At 53.2% G+C, this 17,900-nt stretch overlaps 1 protein-coding gene across 7 annotated transcripts in view; it reads right to left on the bottom strand.

The window, feature by feature from the left end:
* The window catches only part of Zmiz1 (zinc finger MIZ-type containing 1), a 206,707-nt gene that overhangs the window by 175,990 nt on the left and 12,817 nt on the right, over positions 1-17,900 (bottom strand). Inside the window, exon 1 of one of the 7 annotated variants that reach the window (XM_029541331.1) lies at positions 8,862-8,944. The exons of 4 other annotated variants lie outside the window; for them this stretch is intronic. The gene's annotated coding sequence lies outside the window, so the exon portion shown is untranslated. Of the gene's footprint in view, positions 1-2,606; positions 2,674-8,651; positions 8,831-8,861; positions 8,945-17,900 lie in introns of those variants that run through there. 2 more of the 7 variants (XM_029541333.1, XM_029541334.1) reach the window with 2 other exon arrangements.

Here is a 17,900-nt window from a genome sequence, read left to right as displayed (position 1 = left end):
CACACACAGAGACACACACAGACACACACAGGGACACAGAAACACACAGACACACACACAGACACAGAGACAGTCCTCAAAGCTACCACTAGCATCAGTGGGACTCAGAGCCTCTTCGTTAGTTTTGGAAGGAGTCCCTGGGCTTATGGCTCTAAGAGAAACCCCAGCAGTAAAGGATCCAAGCCCTCAATCCCAACATGTAGATTCTAGTTTCAGGGTAGGATGGGAGAAACACAGGTGGAGCCGAGCTGACCTGGCATTTGCTGATGGCTTGCAGAAGTTTACAGACCTCCATAATGTCCATGACCACAGCAAGACATCACCACCAACCAGGCAAAAGCCTGTACAGGGACTTGTGCAAGAAACGGCTATCCCAGCCTTCTCTGCTTTATCCCATACTGAACAGGCTTTCTTGGGCTCTGCCAGACCCAGCCTACTGGCCCTGACTTACTCACAAAATAACCTTTCCAGTCCCAAAGCCCTGAGGATCTCCCACTGCATTCTGGAATCTCAGGTAGAAACCCAACGGCTTAGGAAGCCCTGTCCAAGATGCTGGCCAGCACACAACACAGGAAAACCGAGTCTGACGTGAAAAGCCCCACACCCCAGTGGGCACAGCAGAGGCAGCTGCTATGTCACAATCAGAAGTTCTCAGCTGAGAACAGGGAGCAGCGGTGACACGCAGGGCCCAGGGCCAGGAGAAAGTGAGCATTGTTCCACGCCCGAGGCACGCACCTTCTGCGCATGTCAGTTTTCCTCTCCCAGGTGGGGTTCCTAACCCTCCGTACCAAGGCTGCAGACTCCACCCACTGCACACAGCTCCACCCAGCACAGGCAAGCGACAGGTCAAGCTTTGGAGAGCCATGGTTCCAGATGCACGGAAACAAAGCCCAGGTCAGTCCCGCCCACATTGCCCCAGGAAGTTGGCAGAGTGCCCCAGGGTTCGATCTGTAAAGCCTCTCTCTGCTTGGATGTCAACAGACATAGCCAACTAGTGATCTGCCATGACACCGCCCTTTCACTCTCTGCTTTCCCTTATCCAGTTTCCCCTCTTTCTCCACCATTTCTACTGGATCAGCGGATGTCCAGGCCCAAGACCCATAGGTAGGACCTGGAAACCAAGCAGCTGTCCGTGGCTCGGAGGCTGCCCCCAGCCAAGTTACTTAGCACCTGATAGACCTTCATATCACATACTCACAAGCCCACCGTTCCTTTCACAGTCAATGCCATTCCTATGCTGCACACTGCAAAAGCCGATTGCTTCTGTGCGTATTTATTCTGCCCTCCATGGTCCCACCCCATCTCTGCCCAAGAACAACAGCCCACGAAGCTAGGCTCCTAGTCAGGCTGGTCTCTGTGGTCATGCCCAGTGGCTGGCCCAAAATGGGAGAGCTCGGGGTTTGCTGAAGGAAAAGGTGAAGAAACATTTGAAAGGTTTCCTGCTCCCTAGATGATGATGCTGAAGACTGGGAACAGCCTCACCTTTCTGGGAGTCTGTGAGGCAGGGGCAGAACCCAGGCTTCCTGAGGCCCAGTCAGACCAGAGGGGTATTCAGCATCACAGAAAACAAAAACAAAAACAAAAACAAAAAAAACACAGAACATAGATGGTTCCCACATCTCCTTTGAGACTTGACTGCCACCTCTGCCTATCATATCCTGTCCTTGAAGCCAAGCTGGCCTCCACATGGGCCTGACTGCATCCTGGCCATCCTTCCGAGGACCCCTGCCTGAGCCAGGCCAGTTTCCTTCCTCAGCACGCCCAGTAACTCCCAGCCCTGCCTTGAGATGGTGGGGAGAGTCAGGGGCAGGAGAGGCCTGTTGTCCTGGGGTGAGGCAGGATGAGGGGGCCAAGCCAAATTCAGGTCACATTGCTACACTCACAGCCCTGTGAGGGCTAAAAATAGCCATGTTTATGCTTGCAGAGCTGAGAGTCTGCTGCTCAGTCAGCGGGCTCGGGGACTTTACTGCCATCCCAGGAGACCCGGTCCAAGCCAGGCTTTGGCCAGGCCTTCCTGGGTCGGTCGCTGCCTCTGTTTTTTTGGTAGGGTGAAGACAAGCTGAGAAGGCACAGGGCCCCACATGCGTGTTTTGAGGGAAGCATGTTTGAGGAGTTGACCTGATCTCAACCCGACCAGTTTATCCCGAAGCCTCCAGGATCATGGTGTGACATGGGGATTTGCTGTGTGGCTGGGGCAGGTCCATAGCTTGCTCTGGTCTTTGGTTATCCATTGTGCCAACTGCCAGTGGGGGATAGACACTTGTTCCTCACAGAGCATGCTCAGTAGGGAGGGCCAGCTACCCACAGCACCATGGACATGTTGGCAGCGGAGAGCTAGGTGAGAAATGAGGCCACCCCCGGGCCCCACAGCATTCCTCGTGCCAGATGATGGCACACCTGCCAGGACAGCTGTCACCTGACCCTGTGCCTCCCTCCCTCTTTGACCTGGTTTACCCTGGACTTTAACATCCAGGAGGCAGGTGGTAGACCCTAGAGAGAACCCTTCCCTGTATGCACAGTTGATGTCCTCTCTGGCCTGCAGTTCCATCAATCTGGCTACACCACGCAAAAACACACAGACGGGTTACCGTCACACAGGCACTGACCTTCCCGGAGCAGACACAGAAGCTGGGACCTTCTGCCCAGGAGGCCTGGCTGAGTCCCTACTTGTAGAGGCGTAACCCCCTCTGTTGATCCCTTCCCTGGTGCCTGTGGCTCAGCCTGCCTTTCCTGGTGCATGTCCTTCCATGTCCCTCCCCTTCCTTTCTGGCCCAGGAATCGCCCCTACTTCCCACTTTCCCATCAGAGTGAGCTCGGCTCCCTCTCCATTAGACAGACAGCAGCTCCCTTGGGCTGAGCCCTTTCCCTCCTCGACCCAACCGCACAGGGCTGCGCAGGACGGCATGTGTGAGTCTGTGCTGAATCACCCCCCCCCCCCCGGGGAAGAGCCTGCTTCTCCTTTCTCTTTACCCCAACCGAGTGTACACCCTGCCCTCACAGCCCCTTCCCAGGCTCCCTCTAGAGTCTTCCACACACAGTGGGCTCTGGCTCTGGCCCTCCCTGCGGTGGCTCCCGTCCTGGAGGCAGACTGCTCCTCAGACCTGCAGCTCTCCACCAGCTCCCAAGGCACCTGTCCAGCTATGCTGAGAGTGGCTAAGCATCTGGCTAAGAAGCCGGGGAATCTGTGCTGGGCCGCAGCTGCCATACCTCTCAGGCCACAGCAGGGTTCTGGGGACTGTAAGAATAGCCCTCTGATAGCCACTGCATGGACTGCTCTGTGACTAAGATCTGGGGGGGGGATCACTCCTTACCTGAGTCCTCGGAGGCCCGGTGGCTGTTTAAGGCCTCCGTGACGCATATTTAGGCCCTAGGTAGTTCTGAGGATGTAAAGCTGATGTCCTCTCCAGACCCTTTCTGCTGAAAACAGGGCACCCTTCTGGGTGTAGCTCAAAGGCCTTCTCCTCTAGGAAGCCCTCCCTGACTGCTCTATCCTAACAAGCTGACTGCAGCCTGCTCCCTTAGCAGGGCTCATGAGACGCCCACGTTGTGGGGAGCTCCTGGTCGGTCTTGTTCCCAGTGAGTCGCTGAGCCTTTAGACTGGGCCTCTCCTCCAAGGCCTGGCACATGTTGTCACAGCAGCAGTTGGGGCCAGCTGTGGTAGGATCAACCCAGTGGGCTATTCCAATGAATCTGTATCTTTCCCCCTTGGAAGTGAGAGGAAGTCAGCTGACCCCCTAACAACACACCTTCCAGAATGCCCCCCTCCCCCAGCCCCAGCACAGTCAGGTCTCAGCAGGTCAGTGATGCTATGGCTGTGGCAGAGACATCCCTTAGCCCAGGTCTCCCTGCAGCCGAGGGGAGTCTTTCCACTCTGGTTTCTAGAGCCTGAGCCTCTTGGGACCTGCTCCTAACTCTGCGCATGCTATGATAGGAAGAGTCGAGCCCGGCTCTGCTGTTTGGGTTCTGTTTGGCTAGCCTGTCTGGGACCCCACGCTTTCTCCATCCAAACCCCAGGAGCCCCAGCAAGTTCCTGATGGATTCTGATGAAGTCACACTCTGGGTCCTTGACCTCAAAATTTCTCCAGCGTCCTTGAGAGCCTTGAACCCCCTCATGGTTTCCTCTCACAATTAACCACCTTGCTGGTGACATTGACCTTGAGGGCCAGACCTCTGAAGAGAATTGAGATCTCATTCCCCTCCCCCCTTCTGTCTGTCTGTCTGTCTGTCTGTCTGTCTGTCTGTCTCTCTCTCTCTCTCTCTGTGGGTGGGTGAGTCCCTCATAAATACTCCAGCCTCAGCAGGTTCCTCAAGCCTCCAGGTTTTGGGGGTCACTAGAGCTCAAATCCCAGCTGTGTCTGACCCAATGGATGAGCCTGCATAGCTACATATATTCATTTGTGTTCAGTCACAGAAACCTTCAAGGTATGCGCTATTTCCATTCCTATCCCCATTAAACAAAGGAAGAAACCTGAACACAGTTGCTAGGTTGGGATCTGGGACCCAGAACCCTGGCTCCAGAGTGCACACAGCAACTGTCACATCATGTTACCTTCATGCACACAGCAACCGTCACAGCATGCTACCTTCATGCACACAGCAACCATCACAGCATGCTACCTTCATGCACACTGCAACCATCACAGCATGCTACCTTGAAAGGCTATTACCCCTTACCCACACATCCAGGCTCAGCCTGGTCTTCACTCCCCATAAACTTCTAGGTTTATCTGCAGTCCTAAGCCTGGGTCCACACAGATTCTCCTATCTAACTGTCTCTACTTCTAGTTTACCCATTCAGCCCCCTTCTAACCCTGAGCCATACACCCCTAAGCTCAAATTTTCACCTCTGGCTTTCTTCTGGGAAACTGAGTCTCTCTAGGCCAGTGGTTCACAGCCTGTGTGTGCCAATCCATCTGGGGACTGAATGACTCTCTCACAGGGGTCACCTGAGACCACCAGAAAACACAGGTATTTACATTATGATTCACAGCAGTAGCAAAATTGCAATTACGATGTAGCAACAAGAATAATTTTATGGTTGGGGTCACAATGAGGAACTGTATTAAAGGGTTGTAGCATTAAGCAGGTTGAGGAGAACTGCTGTAGACAAACTCTCACTCAAAACTGACATGGTGGCTGAGTGACCCATGAGCCCAGTCCAGACGCTGCTGGTGCTACTGTTTGTGTTGGTCGGAGGGACTTTGAGTAATAGGCCCCAAGGGAAAGCCTCTGAAGGATGTGGGAGACCCTGTAACAACACCTCTTCCTCACACTAATGCGGGGGCACAGTCAGCATCCACATAGCCCATGGAGAGTGGCTATAGAGACCACATATGTAGCGTGCACAAAAGCCCAAAGTGACAGAAATTGATAAAAACTTCACGGTGCCACTGACACCCCATATATCAAAGGCCCCAAATCTCATTCTCTGCTTGCCTCCAATTTCTATCAGAGCTTGCCAGCTGCACATTTATTGAGAAGTTTGTGAGCTGACAGGCACTGTATTACCAACATTAATGATGCATCCGTCTCTAGAATTACTGGGGAAACAGTCCAGTTGATTTCATTATCATCCCCTGTTCTCCACATTTCATTCAACACAGCTCCCTACACAGGTCTGAACAAGGACCAAAGTCAATAAACAAAGGTGCAGGGCCAGGAGCAGTCAAACTTACTTACACACACACACACACACACACACACACACACACACACACACACACACACACAGCAGAGAGAGTGAGAGCTAGCGTGCACTGGTCTTCCTCCCTCCCTCCTTGAGAGCTGAAGGTCCTCCGGCACAGCAGGTGGGATTTAGGAGGACAATGGATCAAGAGCCAAGGTCAAGCTTCCCATTCATGACTCAAAGAGGGAAGTGGCCTTCAGGAGGCATAAATAGACAGTGATGTCATCTCTATGTGCCCCTTGACTAGGGCAGGAAGTTAGCCCCGTGTACAACCTATAGTCATCTGTGGGCCACAACCCGGAACTGGATCCAAGCTCACCACTCTGCCGGCTCTCTCCTGGAACAGATGAGACTGATATGTGCTAGGTGTTTGTCTCTGTCCTTTGCCCACGTACCCGGCCGTGCAGGTTTGCGTTTAGTTACCAGCCTTTGCCCACACTCCTAATGCCCACCGGCACCATCATGTAGCTTGGTCCCAGAGTTTCTCATCCAGTGCTTGTTTCTTTCTTGGCAGTTAACTAGGATTAAAGGTGTAGTTGAGAGGGGCCTTTACCTATGCTTTCTCTCTGGCTCCCCACAGACAGGAATCTTAACTCTAGGGTCACCATCTTGTCCTTAGTGCCCAGCAGAGACTTGGCCTCCGCAGATCCCAAGCCCCTGTCCATCCCTGAATACAGTGATTTAGGATAAAGAAATTCTGGAAAAACACCAGTGGCTTCAGAGCTGAATCCCAGAGGTCAGAAGCTGGGTCATTCATTCTCATATCTAGCTCGCTATGGAGACCTGTCCCTTCTCTCTTCCTCTTGACCATTCTCTACATTAGACTCCCCTAGAAACTTTCTGGACAGCTGAGCTAGTAGGTAGCTCTTGAGATCAGGAGACTGGATCAAATTCTGTTCCCGTCACTTAGCTGAAATGTGTAACAGCAGTAAGTGCTGCCAATCACCATAAGACAGGAGTGAGAGGCCTATGGTCACGGCTATCTCTGGGGACTTTTGGGTTCCCCAACCAGAAAGAGGGGTTCCTAGTTCACCATGAGCAGTGCATGCTTCCGGTAGCTCTGGAACTTCTCTATCTGTAGATGTTTCAAGCTGACCATGATGGGTGAGAAGTGGGGGACCCAGGAAGAGACCCCAGAATGGCTTGAGCCTGTGAGAACTGGCCTCCGGGAACATAAGACTCATTGTACTGCAAAGGTATAGAAGCCATGGCATCTCTGGATGAAAAGACATCCGGGGCATCCTCTTCATGGCTGTGATTGCTTTAGCCAGAGAAATGCAGGCCCAGAGATGGCGAGGCTCAGTGCTCAGGTGAAGCTGCACTCAGCAGAGGTCCAGGAAGACAAAAACACCTGCAGTTAGTTACCCTGTCCACCCGCTGGACAGCAGGAAGCCCCAGGCAGGCAGGCAAGGCAAGGCTAGACAGGCGCTCAGGGCTGTCTGTGTGTAAGAGCTCCCACCAGGAAGCAAGCTCAGAGGCCCAGCCCTGGACCTCTCGGGGCAGTCTCCAAACCATGGGGATTATGATTATTATTGTTATTTAGTGCTATCTGGAATTAAATCAGGGGAACATTTGACTTAATAGATAGTGTTCTGACTTGAAAATAGAGTTTTCCCCTGAAATAAATATTACTGACATAATTTATTTACGAGCATTCACCATGGGACCGGCTCAGCACTGAGTACTAAGCATACATTATTATATTTCATCCCCCTAACAACTCCATTGTCCCCAGGAAATGAGTATGCCAGCCCAAGATCCTACAAGTGAGAAGGGCAACGTGAACCTAGAGTAATACAGGGCCATGTGCCCTGTGCCCCAAGGGCCTCTGAACTCTCAGGGGCATTCAACCTCGTCACTTTCTGTATGAGCAAGTGCATGCGTGTGAACCGGTGTGAGCGCACATGCATGCAGGTCCCCAGGCCTCTCACCAGCATTCAGCATGTGTGTCCTCCCGCCCTCCCTCCCTCCTATGGGCAGATATGAATAGGTGTATGTGCAGGCGTATGTCTGTGAGCACACTTGTGGTGGCCACAAGTCAAACTTGGGTGTCACTTCTCAACAGCTGTCAGGCACCTTGCTTTTTGAAGATTATTATTGTTGTTATTGTTAGTGTTATCGTTATGCCACAGCACATAGGTGGAGGCCAGAGGGCAACTTTTGGGAGTGAGGTCTACCTGCCCCTCCCCCTCCCTCCCTCCCCCCCTTTACGTGGGTTCCAGGATTGGAAACCCAGGTTACCAGGCTTGAGCAGCCAACTCCTTTACCCACTTAGTTACCAGCCCAACCCACCACCTTGGCGGGTGTGTGTGCGTGAGTGTGTGTGTGTGTGTGTGTGTGTGTGTAACCTGGAGCTCAAAAATTAAGCTAAACTGGTTGGTCACCGAAATCCAGGGGTCCTTCCATCTCTGCCACCCCAGTACTGAGATTACAAGCACCAAGCCACCATACCTGGCTTTTCACCTGAGTGCAGGTCCTCCTCCTATTGGTGCAATAAGCTCTGTGCCGACTGAATGTTTTCCTGGCACACACACTTTTAAAGAGGACACTGAAGCCCAGAAAGGTGTTGGACTCGTATCAAATCACCCACCCAGTTGGCAGGGCCAGGCCACCAGATGCAGCTACTGTGGGCTTCCATTTTCCAAAGAGCCAGGGAAGCAGGCAGTCAACGTAGCTCCGCAGCCAAAGATAGGAGGCACTAAACCCGGAAGAGCCTGAGGGTGCTGCTGGTGGAGAGCTGGGGTCTGCCTGCTCCCTCTGCAGAACGGTAACCACTTGGGCAACTGGGGACTTCCAACTCCTAGGACCCAGCCCAGGAGCTCCTTCAAGACTGCAAGAAGGGCAGAGGCTGCCTAGTTTCAGCCCTCACAGCCCAGGTTAGTACCAGCACAGGCAGGCTGTGCACCTTGTGCTCCTTGCACACCTAGGGCACCAGGCCCCAGCCTCAGTAAACAGCTGGACTCACCCAGCAGGCTTGTTCTGGGGAAGCCGGTCGGTCGGAGGAAGGGCGCCTTGGCATTTCAGCCAAGCTCTTACTCAAGCAGGCCTTTCTGTCCAAAGGGCAGCTTTGACGTGCAGAACAGGCTGTGGTGTCAATACGAGTCCAGCATTGTCGGGCTGGGGACAGACAATGCCCTCGGCAGACTGTTTATTTTTAAATCTACCCGGTGCTCACCTCTGCCTTTCTCTCTCTGAATTAAAACGGAACGAGCTTTCTTCCTGTAACTCGAAAAGGCTTGCTCAGGCTGATAAAAGTCGTCCAGAAAGTGCTCTCTATCTCGCAAATACAGAAAGCCCTCGCGCCCACGTCTAGAAAGAGGAAGCAACCTTCCCAGTGCTGGGGCTGGCCCAGGAAGCGGGACCGGGGCAGGGGCCACCAAGGGGGCAGCAGAAGAGAGGCTTCTCAGACACAGATCTGCATTCAAGTCCTGCTGCAGACAGACACCGTCTCACTTTGCAGCTGCCATCACTCTGTGACATCACACGACATCACACGTGACGTCAAATGACGATGCGACCGCTCCTTCTTTACAGTTCCCTGGACAATTAAATGAGACAATCACAGAAACTGTGCAGTACGGTAAGAGAACCGAGTGACTGCACTGCTCATGATGGTGGCTAAGACTGAAAAATAGTTGTCACTGACGAGGGTCCCAGCCTGCCACCCATTCGCATCTCGCTGGGGGTGGGAGGCTGCAGAATAATCCCACCCACTCTTTGGGCCTTAGTCTCTTCCACAGTTCATGAATCCCAAGGAACCAGTATTCTATCAGCTGGCAATCTCAGCTCCATAACTGTCAGTTTTATAATCTAATGTTTTCGGGGGTGCTCTTTCCTAGACTCTCTCTTCCCCATCAAGAAAAATAAAATTCTTAAAACAAACAAACAAACAAACACAAAACAACCCAACTCAACTCCCATCTTATAGGAAAGATACTTGGAAAGCCTCTGTACTTGGAGTCTAGACCCAAGAGCACAGCATGTAGGGGCACGTGCCTAATGTCAGTTTTTTTGGGGATTGGCTAAGGGTGTACATATTGGCTGGACTCATAAAGGCCTCCAAGAACTGCATAGAAAACACAAGCAAACATGACAAAGTCACCAGAGACCAAGAGGAGCACAGACCCTCTTGTTTGAAGGTCCAGGGCTCTGCATCAGGAGTTGCAAAGCTGCCATGGCAGTGTGCGTGCAGGGTGACCAGAGCCCTGTCAACAGCAGGACAGCTCTGACCCTCTGAAGCACGATCTCCTGACAGTAGCATGCTCACCTGGAGCCAGGTCTGTCAGCATGGATGGAACACGGACGAAATGCAAGGGAAGCTGGCTGCCCTGAAATGGCCATGCCAAGGTGGGCCAGCCAGCTTTACAGACAGATAAAACTATATCAGTGTCAACTCACAGAAAAGCTCTCCTTCTCTGGACTCCCCACCGCACCCCATAGGACACCAGTTCAGGCCTGCAAAACCCTTCTCTACTTATGAAGGAGGGGCTATCCCCTAGCTCCACCCCTGACAGCCCTCCCACCCAGTACCAGGCCTTCTGTTGGCTCTGAAGACACTCCTGGGACCCATTGTGTAATTAACAGGGCTCCAGTCTCTTCCTTCAGCCTTGGAGGCTCCCAGCTACATTAATCTCCTAAAACACATCTCAGCCCCTGTTCTCCCTGTCGGATCCCACACTCCTACCTACCCAGGCAATACCTTACCCGCACCTGCTACCTGCTCTCCCTTGGGTATCGGCTGACCATTCCTGAAGACGTTTCAGTTACTCCCTTAAAGCCCACGGGCACTGGGTGAACTGCCTGAATCCACACATGTATCCCTCCCACTGTACAAGTGCTTTTCTTCTCCCATAGTGCCTTGCCCTTAAATGTCCCCCTCCTCCAGGTGGCCCTCCCTGGCCACTCTGGTCCATGCTCTTCTCATTCCTCTGAGCCTCTTCATTGTCACCTCTGAATCTCTGAGTATTTATCATCTCTGTTCTGCCCAGCAGCTAAGTCTTACCAATCCCATTTAGACTATGAAACCCAAGGTCAAGATCTCAATAATAATTTGTCCACACTCAAGGCGTGTCACTGCACCCCACGGCCCTGTACTAAGGGAGACAGGACACCATGTAGACGTTGCTGGTCATGAGAAGAATACAGGAATGACGGTGATTCAATGCTTTCCCCAAGGAAGCCCGCTGTATTAAGCACAGGGCCCTATTGAGTGGGTCTTTCTGAGGAGTAACACTATGTCAGGGTTCAAGACAAAGAAGCTGGGCTCGTGCTGTCCCACCCTCCAAGGTGGGGACAGTTTTGGCAGACTGGCAGAGGCATCATCAGGCACAGATGGCTTGGGACGCCTCGAGCTCCAGCAAAGCCATTAATCCCATGGACGAGGCAAAGCAGAGGACTGGCTGGCTGGCCAGAGGGGACAGCAGGGTCCCTGACGTAGGCAGCACCCACAAGCTTCACCCACTCCTGCCATGGCTGCAGCCTCTGGGGCTGGCACTCCTGTGCCGTCTGTTTTTCTGCGGGCCTCCGCAGATGGACTGGCTGTGTGATGCACTCTGCTGGCTGGCGGCCTAGCAGCCTGGCCCCTCTGCGGAGCTCTCAGCAGCTTCGCCAGTGCTTCCATTGTGCTCACGCTGAAGAGATCCTCTGGAGCCGGGCACAGATTTCTGGAGGAATAAATAAATGGGACCCTGCATGCCAGAGCAGCATCTCTGACCACGGTCTCATCTTCACCTGTACTCCAGTGTGCTCTCCAGACCAACTGTGAACACTTGCCCATCCCCACTCACCCACCCCTCCCCCAGGAGGGGACAGTAGCATTTCTGCGGATCTAAAGCAGAATACCCCTTAAGTCTGGAGCACTTACGCCACTGGTTGCCGGGGACAACCTCCTCCATCTCAGCATCCCGTGCTCTCTGGCTCTCGGAGCCTACTGCCCCACCACTTCACAGGTGTTCAAGAAAGTGAGTATGAGCCTCTAATTCCCACTGTGCTTTCCCATTTGTGAGACCAGGTAGCTAACTGAGCAATGGCATACTCTGGCCTGGGTTCCCTATGCAATCTAACGAACGGGCCTGAAGAAATCAGCAGTAGGGCTTGCCTGGAGCTTTAAAGGTTCCTCAGGCAGGCGGGAGGAAGAAGAAGGCAGCACAGGGGCCGAGTGGGCCGTCGGTGGCTGCAGAAGCCTTAAAAGCTAGTAAAAGGTTTAATTCTGCATAATGACTTACAAAGTGACAAGCAAAATAGATTTACCGTGACAGCTTGAAAGGAAAACCACAGAAATAAAATTACACTCCAGCTCTTCCCGGATCTTTGCAACCTGTCCCCTCCCTCCAGAAACCCAGGAGCTTGGGAGGGTCCAGATGGTCAAGAGGACATGAAAGAGTGGTGGCCTTGTCAGTGAGGAGTGGGACAGAGACCAGGGCAAGAACCGGTCCTCAGTCCCAGATGCAGCTGGGGGGTCAGAGTTAGGTGCCTGCCCTCCAGATAGTGAGTTCCTAGCCTCCCAAGCCAGAGTCTATGATGAACTGACAAAGGCATTTTGCTGGTGTACCTGAGCATGCTGGCACACACAGCACAAACCTCTCCGTGTATACCAGGACCCAGGACTTCCAATTTCTACCTGCTTCCTACAGGATCTAACAGTGTGATTCCATGGAACAGCCCAGCTTTCAGGACTCCCAGGAGGCTCCCTGCTAACCCTGCCGCAAGCCAAGCATGCCGCATTAGCTCTACATTGTAGAAGACAGGAGAGAGCAAGACCCAGCAAGTATATGTTGGGGAGGTAAGTGAGCTGGAGTGTCAGCTCTTCTCTCTGTCTCCACGGCTGTCTTGGAATCTGTTCACACAAAGGTCAAGGGCTACAGAGCAGGACCACTCAGCTCCAGTGGGTGAGAACAGAGGACCTGGAATAGTTCCGTCTCTGCTATGAACCACAGAAGCTCTCCCAAGAGGCAGCAACCCTTCCATCTCCCCAGGGCAAACAGTCCAGGCAACACTCGGGGCTCTCCATTTGGGCAACGCTGGTCACTATGCCCAGAATGTTACTCAGGCACACCAACAGACGGATCAAAACAAAAGAGTTGAGCCAAAGAGATGATCAACAGGTACAGACACGTCAAACGGAAAGAAAGAATTGACTCCTAAAAGTTGTCTTCTGACACCCCCACCCCCCCCAACCCCATACACACACGGTCAGCACAAGGCCTAATGTCAAGAGAAAGACCCAGAGACATGGTGCTGAGCTCCACTCCAAGTCTAGGAGATGGATGGGATCACCCATCGCAGAGGCTGCCGTTCCAGGAACAAGTCCAGAAGGCTGCCTGGAGTCTCCTGGGTGTCCCAGAGAACAAAGAGCCACCTTGGGTAAGCGTGGAATGTGTCTGCAGTAGGAATGCAGAGGTGGCTCCAGTCAGACCTGGCTTAACCCCAGGAGTAGCTCCGAGCCCACCCACCCCTGAGCACTCAGGAGCAGCTAGCAGAGAAAAGATGGCACCATGGGGAGGGACTGCAATCAGAGCCTGGCCCCCTGACATCCTCCTGCAGCCTGATCTGGTTAAGAGTCCATCAAGGCTTAGAGATTCCCTCATGTCCCTACCTGTCATTTCTTACTGCCACCCAGCGACTCCAGCCTTGGTGAAATGAAATGCTGTCCTGTGTCTTTAACCGAAAGAGCCAGGGACGTGCCTGGGCAGGCCTGGACACCATGTTTACCCAGCAGAAGGTGGCCCTCCCTTTACCCTCCCCAGAGCTGGCAAGCCAGGGCCATTTGCCATAGACTTGCCTGGTGTGTAGGCTGCCTATGTGGCTCAGGCCCCAGATCTGCCCAGGGTCTTGCCCAAGAGGCCCTTCAGCCTGGCCAGGCTTCTAAAACTGAGATAGTTCTCCAAGCCAGCAAAACCAGGGCAGTCAGCAAGGCAGAGGGGTAACTGAAGTACAGGTGTCTCCAGACCCAACCATTTTGCACATTTTTTGCCTTGCCCTGAAGGTGCTGTGAGAGCCAGGCCAGGCCCTCTGCTCCAACTGGGAAGGTGAAGAAAGTCAAGAAAGCACAGTGGGGCTGGGCCAGGCTTGTGGGCCCAGCTGCAATCTGGGAATGAACCACACTGAGGTGGTTCACTCCTCCTGAATGTGAGGATGTGCATCCAAACCACAAACCCACCAGCACTGTGTCAAAGGTGGCGTCACTTATTATTCACTGTGTAGAGAGCGTTCTGGAATGCTTGCTAGCTGCCAGACGCGGTGCAGGGTGTTGGCGAGTCGGGGCTGAGAGTGGTGGCCATCCTGACGACAAAGGATCCCACAGAAGTCAGCAAGCAGAGAGCGCCTGAGGAATGGGGCAAGGGCGGCCTCTACACTCGGCTGGTGGACTAGGGCAGGCTGTGGCTTGAGGCAGGCTTTGCAGGATGCTTAAGAGTTCCCCAGGCATACAGAGCAGAGGAAACAGAAGGCACAAAGACTGTAAAAGTGAAATCATGGCTGGGGTCTGATAACAGGAGGCCCTGAAGGCCAGGCCCAGAGGATTAGTGAGCAGGGGTGGGGGTGGGGTGGGGCCTCGACAGGCTCAGGTCCATGGCTCGGGTGTCTTTTATTTAGACCCATTCTGGTGGCCAAGGGGAGACAGGGCAAGAAGGGAGTCTAGAGGGCTTTGGGCATCAGAAGGTCGAGTCCAGCTGTTATCCCACAAGACAAGTGCCTAGGACAGAAACCCAATCTCATGGTCGCAGGCATAGGGTGGCACCAAGGTGACTGACTCCAAGTTGCAGGCAGCTCAGCCAGGCGATAACAACCCTGAGTCTTACGGTGACCTTATGCAAGTTTAGAATAAAGACTCCCCTCCCCATAGGCACTTTACCATCGTTCTCCAGGATGTCATTTGATAAATATATCATCTGCAGGGAGCTACCGCGTAAGCAGCGTTTGTGCAGGGCGAAGCCCGCACTAGCACACTAGCAGACGCACTGCCCGCCAAACTGCACACCGCCGTCAGCAGACAATGAAAAGGGTTGGAGGACTGGGGCTCCAGAAGTAAATGACAACAAACAAACAAACAAACACCACCCCCAAACCAGGTACAGAGTGAAGAACAACCAGAGCTTACTAAATTTCCCTGCTGCTCCCCATGGATTTATCACTAGAAGGGATCCCAAAGAGAAAAAAAATTAAAGCAGCTGCTCAAGCAAGGAAAATCAGGGCACTACTCAAGCAGGAAACAGAAAGCACCGGTTTGACAGCCAAATGCTAGCCAAAGGTAAAGAGTCAGCGACAGGCTCAGGACTTGCAAAAACAAACAAACAAACAAACAAAAAAGATGAGGTTTTTTTTTTTTTAAGATCCCAAAAAGGTAGGAAACACGTTGGGGACCCCATACCCTGAGTATCTGGGTGTTCTATACAGCAGAGTCGTCCGGATGATGGTAGAGGTTTCCTTCCAAGCCCTGGTGGCTACACCCAGCTTGACTCAGGGTTACTCTGTTCCAGGCACTGTCTGGGGACACATCTCAAAGCAGGAAGAATGCAGAAAGCTAGTGGGCCCCCAAGGGGGACCTCAGCGAACAGACAAGGAAGATCTCTCACTTTCAAACTGTAAAGAACTGGTTTCTGTGGCTGTGCACACACCCCAGGGCTGGGAAGAGAGCTCAGAGGGTTAAGAGCTTAGGACCTGACTCTGGTTCCCCAGAACCCATGTAAAAAGGGTTGTTTCACCTGCCAATCCAGCGCTGGAGAGGCAGAGACAAGTCAGGGAGAGACTCCCACTCAAAACCAAAACAACCTCAATGGGTCTGACTAGATGGCTCAGCAGGTGAAGGGTATTGCTGTACAAACCTTGTGACCTGAGTTCAATCCCAGCACTTCACAATCCTGACTTCACAGAGTTGTCCTCGGACCCTCTTGTCCGCCACACACGCACTGTAGCACACGCATCCACATAAGCACACACCAGGCACACAAATGGCTACTCACTAACAGCAGATCATTTAACAGAAAAAGATGAACGGCGCCTGAGACCCGCTGTCACCCACACAGTGAGACTCTTCCAGAAGCGAGACCTGACATGAAACCTGCATGGGGTTTGGGGGCGGGGGGGGGGAGCGTCTAGTGTGAGGATTCTGCCTGCTTGGTAACCAAGAGGCTCAAACAGGCTTCCAACAGCGTTCCAGATGCAGGCATGGACTCAGGGGTCCACAATGCAGGGAGAGCATAGGGCTTGTCCAGATCACGAGGCTGTAAGGTAGCAGGAGTGAGCGACTAACTAGTCAGTGGACTCTGGTCAGGGCTGTTTCCAGGGATAGGAAACACAGCTGGGAACTGAAGGGAAGGAAGTCCTATCTGCATGACTGCAAACAGCATCGCTCCTTCCTTCCTTCCTTCCTTCCTTCCTTCCTTCCTTCCTTCCTTCCTTCCTATCTCCTTCTCTCCCTCCCTTCCCACTTCATTCATGTTGGAGTAGAACGTTGAACCTCAGATCTGCTCCGTAAGCATCCTACTACTGAGCTACATACACCACAGCCCTCAGACTTATATTTCCCCCCACACACCCCAAATTCCCAGATGCCTCCAGGCTCCAGGCTCTAGCTGCAACTGCCTGCCCACTGAGTGTGGCTGGGCTCCAGAGAACTCAGGCAGCCTGCCGCAGCCTACTCAGCCTCCCTCCCTTCCTATGTTATAGATCAGTAAGCTGAGCTGGAGAGGACGTGAAACCATTTCCTCCAGGCCCTACTAATCCCAGACCTGGGAGAAACCTGGTCTATCTCTCTAAAGGCATCAAGAGCCCAACGTGGGTGTGGGCAGCCAAAGTCTGATGCCCACTTAGCCTGGTGTCAGCTATGTACAGCAGTAGGGGGCCTGGGCTGGGTTGCTCGAGTCTCAGCCTGGCTTCTTTGTCATGTGTGGACAAGGCTGAGCTCAGATGCACCTGCTTGGGCTGCAGGGCTGCGGGGGAGGCTGCAGCTTGAGCTTGGCTGACTTGAGATCTGAGCGATCAGGCAAAGAGAGGAAACAGTGAGAACGTGCGCTGCTCACCTACTGCCGCGGGCAGGGGACATCCTCTGAGGCTACTTGGCCCTGCCGCCCCCCCCCCCAGCATGACACCAGAAGGCAAAACTGGCAGTGTCCAGCAACATTAAGGGCCACCCTGACCCACGCTGGTTCAGGCCACTTTCAGGGTGAGGGAAAATGACCCAGGGCATGTGCTGGCTCAGACCAGAGTCAGCTGGCCTGGTTTGCTGACAACCCCTCCACCCACCTCGTGCTCTACTCTCTGCAACCCTGGCTGTGGGGACTTCCCTCTTTGTGTCCCTGCAGTCTCAAGGTGCAGGCAAGGGCACTCAGGCTACAGACACTTGGATCTAGACACTTGATGACGTATCCTTTTAGGGAAATAGTTGAGCAAAGTGGGGAGACAGGCCTGAAGAGGGCAAAGGGACCATCTGTCACACGAGAAGACAGATGAAGACTGCAAGACTGCAAGCTAAGCATCCCTGTGTCTATATGTTCCTGAAGGGTAAACTGAGGCTCAGAGACTGGAAAGTTGCCACAGGCAACTTGGAGTTAGGAAGAACCCCAGGACAGTCATCCTGGGTCCATCTCATGGAGCCAAGACAGAGCCGCCTTCTCTGACCCCAACCTCAAGTTCAGGAAGTTGCAACACTTCCTTGTTTCCATAGTAACTAGCTACTGCTCCAGGAATACACTGAAATGTTTTCATTACCTCCTCTGTGCAGGCCCTGCGCCAACCTGTGAGGACACGGATGGACGGATGGACGGACAGACGAACAGACAGGGAGAGGGGATGTGAAGGGAGACCCAGTCCCAGCTCCAGCCAAGATGATAGCAAGCAACTAAGAAAGAGAGCAGAGGGGAGGAAGGGGGGGAGCCCTCAGTGGAGAACCTTCCCAGCACCTGCTACTATCAGCGGACAAGCTCTGGGGTACAGCTTTTGACCTGGATTCTCAGGGATGAGTGGGAGTTCACCAGACTGAATGAAGAGACTAGAAAAAAAATGTCAAGGCTCCGGGCTTGAGGTGCCTCTCACTTTAGAAAGCTGCAGTGTGCTGTGTGAGCCTGGAGGCTCAGCTGCTTGGGAGGCCGAGACAGGTGAAAGGGAAGTGAGAGGACCCACCTGCACTGTAGAGTGTCAGTTCAAGGTCAGCTTGGGAAACTAAGAGAGATCTTGTTGCCAAATAAGAAATTAGTAGGAGCCGGGTGATGGTGGCGCA

This window comes from Mus pahari, chromosome 8 (genome assembly GCF_900095145.1).
Source record: "Mus pahari chromosome 8, PAHARI_EIJ_v1.1, whole genome shotgun sequence".
Classification (NCBI taxonomy): domain Eukaryota; kingdom Metazoa; phylum Chordata; class Mammalia; order Rodentia; family Muridae; genus Mus; species Mus pahari.
This window is presented reverse-complemented; position numbering and strand designations above follow the sequence as displayed.